Genomic DNA, 13,041 nt, shown 5'->3' on the forward strand with positions numbered 1-13,041 from the left:
ATTGTGGTATCAAATGTCCGGCTCGTTTCTGGCATGACTGCTATATCTCATGGTTATGCTAACTTTTACACTTTTAAAAATATTTCACTTTTTGTGCGTTTTTGGTTGCTCCAATTGTAAATCAATGCAAATTGCTTCAAATTTCTTCAAATGCTTCACATTCTTCAAATTCTTCCAATTCTTCTAATTGTTCTTAATCTTAAAATTCTTAAAATTTCTTAAAATTTTTCAAATTCTTCAAATTCTTCACATTTTTCAAATTCCTTCAAATTTTTTCAAATTCTTCAAATCTGATTTCAATGTTTTCTGCATCTTCTGCTCAATCATTCTGCAGATTAGCATTCTCACTCGCTGTTACGCAGGAACAGCTTTTTCTAGTTATTATTATTATTATTATTATTCCGTACGTTTTTGTGCGTCTAACTACTCCTGCATACTTCAACCGATTTCAACGATTTTCGTACCAAAACGTTCGGCTCGTTCTCGACATTACTGCTATGTCTCATGGTTATGGTACCTTTTATACTTTTTGAAGTATTTGTACTTTTTGTGCGTTTTTTGCTCCCATTGAAATGAATGCAAATTCCTTCAAATTTTTCAAATTCTTCAAATTCCTTCTAGTTCTTCTGATACAACTGATGCCAATACTATTACTACAACAGATACTACTACTACTACTACTACTAGTACTACTGATACTACTACCACTACTACTACTACTACTACTACTACTACTACTACTTCTACTACTAATGATACTACTGCTGCTACTGCTACTACTACTGATGCTACTGCTGATACTACAACAACTACTACTGATACTACTACTATTACTACTACTAATACAACAACTACTACTACTAGTACTACTGATACTACTACTACTACTACTACTACTACTACTACTGATACTACTACTACTACTACCAATGATACTACTGCTGCTACTGCTACTACAACAACTACTACTGCTACTACAACTATTACTACTACTAATACAACTACTACTAGTAGTAGTACTACTGATACTACTACTACTACTACTAATAGTACTACTGCTACAAAATTCCTTCAAATTCTTTAAAAACTGATACTACTACTACTACTGATACTACTACTGATACTACTACTATTACTACTACTAATACAACAACTACTTTTACTAGTACTACTGATACTACTACTACTACTACTACTACTACTACTACAAATTCCTTCAAATTCTTCAAATTCCTTCAAATTCTTTAAAAACTGATACTACTACTACTACTGATACTACTCCTACGACTACTGATACTACTACTATTACTAATACAACAACTACTACTACTAGTACTACTGATACTACTACTACTACTACTACAAATTACTTTCAAATTCTTCAAATTCCTTCAAATTCTTTAAAAACTGATACAACTACTACTACTACTGATACTACTACTACTGATACTACTACTACTACTTCTTCTACTACTACTTCTACTACTACTACTACAACTACTACTACTGAATACTACTACTACTATTACTACTACTACTGATACTACTGCTACTACTACTACAAATTGTTCAAATTTTTCAATTTCTTCAAATTTTTCAAATTCTTAAATGTTTTTCAGCTTTTTTCTCTTCTGCATGAAACGTCTGCATCTTCTCCTCAAATCATTTTGCAGATTAGCATTCTCACTCGCTGTTGCGTAGGAACAGCTTTTTCTAGTCAAGTGAGAATGCTATACAGCATTCTCACTTATTGTTTTCCTGTTTTTCTTTACTTTTTATTATTATTATTCCGTACGTTTTTCGACGCCTAACTCGTTCCGCATTTTTCAACCGATTTCAACCATTCTGGTATCAAAACGTTCAGCTCCTTCAGGACATTACTGCTAAGACTTTTGGTAATTATAACTTTTATAATATTTAAAATATTCAACTTTTTGTAACTTTTTTGCTCTCATTCAAATGAATGGAGAATCCTTCAAATTCTTCAAATATTTCAGCTTTTTGACAGCTTACTGCTTCAGCCTACTTTCAGCTAGAAACGCCATTCAACTTTTAAAATGTAGTGATATCTTTCAGCTATTATGGTATAGTTCAGCTTTTTCATATCTTTTACCATTTTCATATAGTACCTCCTTAAAATAATTTTGGCTTTTCAAGAAATTCAGCAAATAACATGCGTTGCTATGGTTGTCAAGGAGCCTCTGTTAGAGTGCGCACTCTAGAAATTCAACAAATTCTTCTTCTCCGAACAACTTCTTCTCACTCGCTCAATTTTCAACCTATCCACATAAATTATACATCAAAACGTAGGAATTTTTGTCTGGATTCGGAAAATGTAACCATCATTGGTGTGGGATTTATAGATTTTTCGCAAATCACCTCAGAGCGACACTAACCCGAAACCTTCCCCATTCATTTCCTATGGAGCGGTTTTCAAAAACTGACACCTGGAAATCCAAAACATCACATGTATTTACATCGTCACTACTCCTAAACCGTTTCATGTACAGGCACGAGACTTTCACACATTCATGTCCAGACCCTTCTGGCGCTCACAAAAGAGAAATTTTGTCGATAAATGTTACGGTTTTGCCGCAGGAACAATTTGTTCGGGGAAGTAGCGTTTTGGGAAAATGCTAAAAACAGGATCAGACTTCAATCTCCCCAAATGAGGCACTTTTCTACATCGTCACTACTCCTAAACCGTTTTATGTACAGGCATGAGACTTTCACACATGAATGTCCCGACCCTTCTGGCACTCATAAAAAAGGAATTTTGTGGATAACTGTTACGGTTTTTCCGCAGGAACAATTTGTTCGGGAGTAGCGAATGTGCAAAATCCTTAAAACGCTTTGGAGCTTCATTCTTCCACATCATCCACTTTTTACATCGTCGCTGTGCCTACACCGATTTTTGTACAAACCTAAAAATGAACTCCATAGTCCTCAAAAGCCTGCTGATACTCAGAGTGAAAGAATTATTTTGATATCTCTTATACTTTTTCAGCTACAGCGATTTGTTCGGGACCGTTTGTAGAGGATTTCTCAAATTTCATAAAAATCCTCTTTATATCATAATTTTTTACGCCTAAATTAAAATATTTCTAGCAAAAACCGATAGTTTTTCTTGTTCTCCTATCCGTTACGAACTAAACGCTGAAAAAATTATGTCTCTACCATTTACAGAACAGGAGATATGGAGCGTTGTTTGAGGCAAAGTTCTCCATTGTATTTCAATGAGGCAGAGTCTGACAAAGTCTCTGCACTTTGGGAGACTGGCCGCTGCAGCTGTGTCAGTGAGTTTCCATGACGACGGAACTCTGAGGGCCAGAGGGACACGCTCCATTCGGATAGAATAGCAACTTTCAACATCCACTGCAGTGGCTGTGATTAATGTAGGAGCCTGAAATTCGCACAGTCACTTCCTCTTAACATTTTAAAATTTTCAAGTGACTTTCAGCCATGTGTCAGTTTTCTGTCAAATTTTGGATGTCACATGCTTTCCTATTGGGCCTTTGCTTCCAACAGGACCTGGCATGATGCCCAGACACGACCCAATTGGCCAATACAGCACCCCCCACATGTGGGAAATGGCGCTACTGACCATTTTGGTCAAATGTTGAGTTCTTGGCCCAGATGTGGTGAGGCTGCGTTGCTAAAGGAGGCCAATCTGACCCATGAACTTTGGTCACGTTTGGTGACATTAAGTATTGGCACCCCTTTTTGAGGCACTTCCCAGTACAGGATTTGGACCAAACTGACAGAGTACAATCACCCGGTGATACTGAACACAACCATGCTAGCGGCTAACGGTTAGCATGTTGCTAACCAGAAGTAGCTTTAGAAAGGTCCTACCAACTTCTGCTTAGCCGGGGTTGTTCTGCCTTTACAGACAAATAGAGGGCTACAGCTGTGAGGGAGTCTCCATGACAACCCTTTTAGCCAGAGGCTTCTAGGAGGTCCATTGACTTAACATGGCACCTTTCGAAGGGCACTGTGGGTGCTGTGAAGACCGTAGGAAGCTGAAATTCGCAGAGTTACTCCCCGTTAGTATTTTTGACGGTACCACGAGGCAGGCGCCTTGCTAAATTTCTTCAGAATTTTTTTAGTTGTTCTTAATCTTCAAATTCTTCAATTTTTTTTAAATTTTTCAAATTTTTCAAATTCCTTCAAATTTGTTCAAATTCTCTAAATTTCTTCTAAATTTTTTAAATTCTTCAAGTTTGTCAAATTCTTCAAATTTTTCAAATTCCTTCAAATTTTTTGAAAATTTTCAAATATTTCAAATTTCTTCAAATTTTCAAATTCCTTCAAACTTTTTCAAATTCTCCAAATCTCTTCAAATGTTTCAAATTCTTCAAATTTTTCAAATTCTTCAAATTTCTTCAAATTTTTCAAACTTCAAAATCCTTCAAATTCTTCTATTTCTTTCAATTCTTCAAACTTTTTCAAATTCTTCAAATCTGATTTCAATGTTTCCTGCATCTTCTGCTCAATCATTCTGCAGATTAGCATTCTCACTGCTGTTTCGCAGGAACAGCCTTTTCTAGTTATTATTATTATTCCGTACATTTTTCGACTTCCTACTAGTTCTGCATTTTTCAACCGATTTCAACCATTCTGGTATCAAAACGTTCAGCTCCTTCAGGACATTACTGCTAAGACTTTTGGTAATTATAACCTTTCTAATATTTAAAATATTCAACTTTTTGTAACTTTTTTGCTCTCATTCAAATGAATGGAGAATCCTTCAAATTCTTCAAATATTTCAGCTTTTTGACAGCTTACTGCTTCAGCCTACTTTCAGCTAGAAACGCCATTCAACTTTTAAAATGTAGTGATATCTTTCAGCTATTATGGTATAGTTCAGCTTTTTCATATCTTTTACCATTTTCATATAGTACCTCCTTAAAATAATTTTGGCTTTTTAAGAAATTCAGCAAATAACATGCGTTGCTATGGTTGTCAAGGAGCCTCTGTTAGAGTGCGCACTCTAGAAATTCAACAAATTCTTCTTCTCCGAACAACTTCTTCTCACTCGCTTAATTTTCAACCTATCCACATAAATTATACATCAAAACGTAGGAATTTTTGTCTGGATTCGGAAAATGTAACCATCATTGGTGTGGGATTTATAGATTTTTCGCAAATCACCTCAGAGCGACACTAACCCGAAACCTTCCCCATTCATTTCCTATGGAGCGGTTTTCAAAAATGACACCTGGAAATCCAAAACATCACATGTATTTACATCGTCACTACTCCTAAACCGTTTCATGTACAGACACGAGACTTTCACACATTCATGTCAAGACCCTTCTGGCACTCACAAAAGAGAAATTTTGTCGATAAATGTTACGGTTTTGCCGCAGGAACAATTTGTTCGGGAGTAGCGTTTTGGGAAAATGCTAAAACAGGGTCAGACTTCAATCTCCCCAAATGAGACACTTTTCTACATCGTCACTACTCCTAAACCGTTTTATGTACAGGCATGAGACTTTCACACATGAATGTCCCGACCCTTCTGGCACTCATAAAAAAGTAATTTTGTGGATAACTGTTACGGTTTTTCCGCAGGAACAATTTGTTCGGGAGTAGCGAATGTGCAAAATCCTTAAAACGCTTTGGAGCTTCATTCTTCCACATCATCCACTTTTTACATCGTCGCTGTGCCAACACCGATTTTTGTACAAACCTAAAAATGAACTCCCTAGTCCTCAAAAGCCTGCTGATACTCAGAGTGAAAGAATTATTTTGATATCTCTTATACTTTTTCAGCTACAGCGATTTGTTCGGGACCGTTTGTAGAGGATTTCTCAAATTTCATAAAAATCCTCTTTATATCATAATTTTTTACGCCTAAATTAAAATATTTCTAGCAAAAACCGATAGTTTTTCTTGTTCTCCTATCCGTTACGAACTAAACGCTGAAAAAATTATGTCTCTACCATTTACAGAACAGGAGATATGGAGCGTTGTTTGAGGCAAAGTTCTCCATTCTATTTCAATGAGGCAGAGTCTGACAAAGTCTCTGCACTTCGGGAGACTGGCCGCTGCAGCTGTGTCAGTGAGTTTCCATGACGACGGAACTCTGAGGGCCAGAGGGAGAATCTCCATTGAGATACAATGGCAACTTTCGACGCCCGCTGCAGCGGCTATGATTAATGTAGCAATCTGAAATTCGCACAGTCACTTCCTCTTAACATTTTAAAATTTTCAAGTGACTTTCAGCGATATGTCACTTTTCTGTCCCATTTTGGATGTCACATGCTTTCCTATTGGGCCTTTGCTTCCAACAGGACCTGGCATGATGCCCAGACACGACCCAATTGGCCAATACAGCACCCCCCACATGTGGGAAATGGCGCTACTGACCATTTTGGTCAATTGTTGAGTTCTTGGCCCAGATTTGGTGAGGCTGAGTTGCTAAAGGAGGCCAATCTGACCCATGAACTTTGGTCACGTTTGGTGACATTAAGTATTGGCACCCCTTTTTGAGGCACTTCCCAGTACAGGATTTGGACCAAACTGACAGAGTACAATCACCCGGTGATACTGAACACAACCATGCTAGCGGCTAACGGTTAGCATGTTGCTAACCAGAAGTAGCTTTAGAAAGGTCCTACCAACTTCTGCTTAGCCGGGGTTGTTCTGCCTTTACAGACAAATAGAGGGCTACAGCTGTGAGGGAGTCTCCATGACAACCCTTTTAGCCAGAGGCTTCTAGGAGGTCCATTGACTTAACATGGCACCTTTCGAAGGGCACTGTGGGTGCTGTGAAGACCGTAGGAAGCTGAAATTTGCAGTGTTACTCCCCGTTAGTATTTTTGACGGTACCACGAGGCAGGCGCCTTGCTAAATTTCTTCAGAATTTTTTTAGTTGTTCTTAATCTTCAAATTCTTAAATTTTTTTTTAATTTTTCAAATTTTTCAAATTCCTTCAAATTTGTTCAAATTCTCTAAATTTCTTCTAAATTTTTAAATTCTTCAAGTTTGTCAAATTCTTCAAATTTTTCGAATTCCTTCAAATTTTTTGAACATTTTCGAATATTTCAAATTTCTTCAAATTTTTCAAATTCCAACAAACTTTTTCAAATTCTCCAAATTTCTTCAAATGTTTCAAATTCTTAAATTTTTTTAAATTCTTCAAATTTCTTCAAATTTTTCAAACTTCAAAATCCTTCAAATTCTTCTATTTCTTACATTTCTTCAAACTTTTTCAAATTCTTCAAATCTGATTTCAATGTTTTCTGCATCTTCTGCTCAATCATTCTGCAGATTAGCATTCTCACTGCTGTTTCGCAGGAACAGCCTTTTCTAGTTATTATTATTATTCCGTACGTTTTTCGACGCCTAACTCGTTCCGCATTTTTCAACCGATTTCAACCATTCTGGTATCAAAACGTTCAGCTCCTTCAGGACATTACTGCTAAGACTTTTGGTAATTATAACTTTTATAATATTTAAAATATTTAACTTTTTGTGCGTTTTTTGCTCTCATTGAAATTGAATGGAGAATCCTTCAAATACTTCAAATATTTCAGCTTTTTGACATCTTACTGCTTCAGCCTACTTTCAGCTAGAAACGTCCTTCAACTTTTGAAATGTAGTGATATCTTTTGGCTATTATAGTAAGTTTCAGCTTTTTCATATCTTTCACCATTTTCGTATAGTACGTCTTTAAAATAATTTTGGTTTTTCAAGAAATTCAGCAAATAACATGCGTTGCTATGGTCGTCAAGGAGCCTCGTTTAGAGTGCGCACTCTAGAAATTCAACAAATTCTTCTTCTCCGAACAACTTCTTCTCACTCGCTCAAATTTCACCCTATCCACATAAATTATACATCAAAACGTAGGAATTTTTGTCTGGATTCGGAAAATGTAACCATCATTGGTGTGGGATTTATAGATTTTTCGCAAATCACCTCAGAGCGACACTAACCCGAAACCTTCCCCATTCATTTCCTATGGAGCGGTTTTCAAAAATGACACCTGGAAATCCAAAACATCACATGTATTTACATCGTCACTACTCCTAAACCGTTTCATGTACAGGCACGAGACTTTCACACATTCATGTCCAGACCCTTCTGGCGCTCACAAAAGAGAAATTTTGTCGATAAATGTTACGGTTTTGCCGCAGGAACAATTTGTTCGGGAGTAGCGTTTTGGGAAAATGCTAAAACAGGATCAGACTTCAATCTCCCCAAATGAGGCACTTTTCTACATCGTCGCTACTCCTAAACCGTTTTATGTACAGGCATGAGACTTTCACACATGAATGTCCCGACCCTTCTGGCACTCATAAAAAAGGAATTTTGTGGATAACTGTTACGGTTTTTCCGCAGGAACAATTTGTTCGGGAGTAGCGAATGTGCAAAATCCTTAAAACGCTTTGGAGCTTCATTCTTCCAAATCATCCACTTTTTACATCGTCGCTGTGCCTACACCGATTTTTGTACAAACCTAAAAATGAACTCCATAGTCCTCAAAAGCCTGCTGATACTCAGAGTGAAAGAATTATTTTGATATCTCATATACTTTTTCAGCTACAGCGATTTGTTCGGGACCGTTTGTAGAGGATTTCTCAAATTTCATAAAAATCCTCTTTATATCATAATTTTTTACGCCTAAATTAAAATATTTCTAGCAAAAACCGATAGTTTTTCTTGTTCCCCTATCCGTTACGAACTAAACGCTGAAAAAATTATGTCTCTACCATTTACAGAACAGGAGATATGGAGCGGTGTTTGAGGCAAAGTTCTCCATTCTATTTCAATGAGGCAGAGTCTGACAAAGTCTCTGCACTTCGGGAGACTGGCCCGCTGCAGCTGTGTCAGTGAGTTTCCATGACGACGGAACTCTGAGGGCCAGAGGGAGAATCTCCATTGAGATACAATGGCAACTTTCGACGCCCGCTGCAGCGGCTATGATTAATGTAGCAATCTGAAATCCGCACAGTCACTTCCTCTTGACATTTTAAAATTTTCAAGTGACTTTCAGTGATATGTCACTTTTCTGACCCATTTTGGATTTCACATGCTTTCCTATTGGGCCTTTGCTTCCAACAGGACCTGGCATGATGCCCAGACACGACCCAATTGGCCAATACAGCACCAGCCACATGGGGGAAATGGCGCTACTGACCATTTTGGTCAAATGTTGAGTTCTGGGCCCAGATGTGGTGAGGCTGAGTTTCTAAAGGAGGCCAACCTGACCCATGAACTTTGGTCACGTTTGGTGACATTAAGTATTAACACCCCTTTTTGAGGCACTTCCCAGTACAGGATTTGGACCAAACTGACAGAGTACAATCACCCGGTGATACTGAACACAACCATGCTAGCGGCTAACGGTTAGCATGTTGCTAACCAGAAGTAGCTTTAGAAAGGTCCTACCAACTTCTGCTTAGCCGGGGTTGTTCTGCCTTTACAGACAAATAGAGGGCTACAGCTGTGAGCGAGTCTCCATGACAACCCTTTTAGCCAGAGGCTTCTAGGAGGTCCATTGACTTAACATGGCACCTTTCGAAGGGCACTGTGGGTGCTGTGAAGACCGTAGGAAGCTGAAATTCGCAGTGTTACTCCCCGTTAGTATTTTTGACGGTACCACGAGGCAGGCGCCTTGCTAAATTTCTTCAGAATTTTTTTAGTTGTTCTTAATCTTCAAATTCTTCAATTTTTTTTACATTTTTCAATTTTTTCAAATTCCTTTAAATTTGTTCAAATTCTCCAAATTTCTTCAAAATTTTTAAATTCTTCAAGTTTGTCAAATTCTTCAAATTTTTCAAATTCCTTCAAATTTTTTGAAAATTTTCAAATATTTCAAATTTCTTCAAATTCTTCAAATTTTTCAAATTCCTTCAAACTTTTTCAAATTCTTCAAATTTTTCAAATTCTTCAAATTTCTTCAAATTTTTCAAACTTCAAATTCCTTCAAATTCTTTTATTTCTTTAAATTCTTCAAACTTTTTCAAATTCTTCAAATCCCTTCAAATTTTTAAATTTTTACAAATTCTTGAAATCTGATTTCAATGTTTTCTGCATATTCTGCTCAATCATTCTGCAGATTAGCATTCTCACTGCTGTTTCGCAGGAACAGCCTTTTCTAGTTATTATTATTATTCCGTACGTTTTTCGACTTCTAACTAGTTCCGCATTTTTCAACCGATTTCAACCATTCTGGTATCAAAACGTTCAGCTCCTTCAGGACATTACTGCTAAGACTTTTTGTAATTATAACTTTTATAATATTTAAAATATTTAACTTTTTGTGCGTTTTTTGTTCTCATTGAAATTGAATGGAGAATCCTTCAAATTCTTCAAATATTTCAGCTTTTTGACATCTTACTGCTTCAGCCTACTTTCAGCTAGAAACGTCATTCAACTTTTGAAATGTAGTGATATCTTTTGGCTATTATGGTATGTTTCAGCTTTTTCATATCTTTCACCATTTTCGTATAGTACGTCTTTAAAATAATTTTGTTTTTTCAAGAAATTCAGCAAATAACATGCGTTGCTATGGTCGTCAAGGAGCCTCGTTTAGAGTGCGCACTCTAGAAATTCAACAAATTCTTCTTCTCCGAACAACTTCTTCTCACTCGCTCAATTTTCAACCTATCCACATAAATTATACATCAAAACGTAGGAATTTTTGTCTGGATTTGGAAAATGTAACCATCATTGGTGTGGGATTTATAGATTTTTTGCAAATCACCTCAGAGCGACACTAACCCGAAACCTTCCCCATTCATTTCCTATGGAGCGGTTTTCAAAAAACACCTGGAAATCCAAAACATCACATGTATTTACATCGTCACTACTCCTAAACCGTTTCATGTACAGGCACGAGGCTTTCACACATTCATGTCCAGACCCTTCTGGCGCTCACAAAAGAGAAATTTTGTCGATAAATGTTACGGTTTTGCCGCAGGAACAATTTGTTCGGGAGTAGCGTTTTGGGAAAATGCTAAAACAGGATCAGACTTCAATCTCCCCAAATGAGGCACTTTTCTACATCGTCGCTACTCCTAAACCGTTTTATGTACAGGCATGAGACTTTCACACATGAATGTCCCGACCCTTCTGGCACTCATAAAAAAGGAATTTTGTGGATAACTGTTACGGTTTTTTCCGCAGGAACAATTTGTTCGGGAAGTAGCGAATGTGCAAAATCCTTAAAACGCTTTGGAGCTTCATTCTTCCACATCATCCACTTTTTACATCGTCGCTGTGCCTACACCGATTTTTGTACAAACCTAAAAATGAACTCCATAGTCCTCAAAAGCCTGCTGATACTCAGAGTGAAAGAATTATTTTGATATCTCTTATACTTTTTCAGCTACAGCGATTTGTTCGGGACCGTTTGTAGAGGATTTCTCAAATTTCATAAAAATCCTCTTTATATCATAATTTTTTACGCCTAAATTAAAATATTTCTAGCAAAAACCGATAGTTTTTCTTGTTCTCCTATCTGTTACGAACTAAACGCTGAAAAAATTATGTCTCTACCATTTACAGAACAGGAGATATGGAGCGTTGTTTGAGGCAAAGTTCTCCATTCTATTTCAATGAGGCAGAGTCTGACAAAGTCTCTGCACTTCGGGAGACTGGCCGCTGCAGCTGTGTCAGTGAGTTTCCATGACGACGGAACTCTGAGGGCCAGAGGGACACGCTCCATTCGGATAGAATAGCAACTTTCAACATCCACTGCAGTGGCTGTGATTAATGTAGGAGCCTGAAATTCGCACAGTCACTTCCTCTTAACATTTTAAAATTTTCAAGTGACTTTCAGCCATGTGTCAGTTTTCTGTCCCATTTTGGATGTCACATGCTTTCCTATTGGGCCTTTGCTTCCAACAGGACCTGGCATGATGCCCAGACACGACCCAATTGGCCAATACAGCACCCCCCACATGTGGGAAATGGCGCTACTGACCATTTTGGTCAAATGTTGAGTTCTTGGCCCAGATGTGGTGAGGCTGAGTTGCTAAAGGAGGCCAATCTGACCCATGAACTTTGGTCACGTTTGGTGACATTAAGTATTGGCACCCCTTTTTGAGGCACTTCCCAGTACAGGATTTGGACCAAACTGACAGAGTACAATCACCCGGTGATACTGAACACAACCATGCTAGCGGCTAACGGTTAGCATGTTGCTAACCAGAAGTAGCTTTAGAAAGGTCCTACCAACTTCTGCTTAGCCGGGGTTGTTCTGCCTTTACAGACAAATAGAGGGCTACAGCTGTGAGGGAGTCTCCATGACAACCCTTTTAGCCAGAGGCTTCTAGGAGGTCCATTGACTTAACATGGCACCTTTCGAAGGGCACTGTGGGTGCTGTGAAGACCGTAGGAAGCTGAAATTCGCAGTGTTACTCCCCGTTAGTATTTTTGACGGTACCACGAGGCAGGCGCCTTGCTAAATTTCTTCAGAATTTTTTTAGTTGTTCTTAATCTTCAAATTCTTCAATTTTTTTAAAATTTTTCAAATTCCTTCAAATTTGTTCAAATTCTCTAAATTTCTTCTAAATTTTTTAAATTCTTCAAGTTTGTCAAATTCTTCAAATTTTTTGAAAATTTTCAAATATTTCAAATTTCTTCAAATTTTTCAAATTCCTTCAAACTTTTTCAAATTCTCCAAATTTCTTCAAATGTTTCAAATTCTTCAAATTTTTCAAATTCTTCAAATTTCTTCAAATTTTTCAAACTGCAAAATCCTTCAAATTCTTCTATTTCTTTCAATTCTTCAAACTTTTTCAAATCTGATTTCAATGTTTTTTGCATCTTCTGCAGATTAGCATTCTCACTGCTGTTTCGCAGGAACAGCCTTTTCTAGTCAAGTGAGAATGCTATACAGCATTCTCACTTATTAAGTTCCTTCAGGTCTTGATTATTATTCCGTACGTTTTTCGGCATCTAACTACTCCTGCATACTTCAACCGATTTAAACAATTTTCGTATCAAAACGTTCAGCTCGTTCACGACATTACTGCTATGTCTTTTTGTAATTATAACTTTTATAATCCGTCCGTTGTCTTCCGC

Source organism: Fundulus heteroclitus, unplaced genomic scaffold (genome assembly GCF_011125445.2).
Source record: "Fundulus heteroclitus isolate FHET01 unplaced genomic scaffold, MU-UCD_Fhet_4.1 scaffold_179, whole genome shotgun sequence".
NCBI lineage: Eukaryota > Metazoa > Chordata > Actinopteri > Cyprinodontiformes > Fundulidae > Fundulus > Fundulus heteroclitus.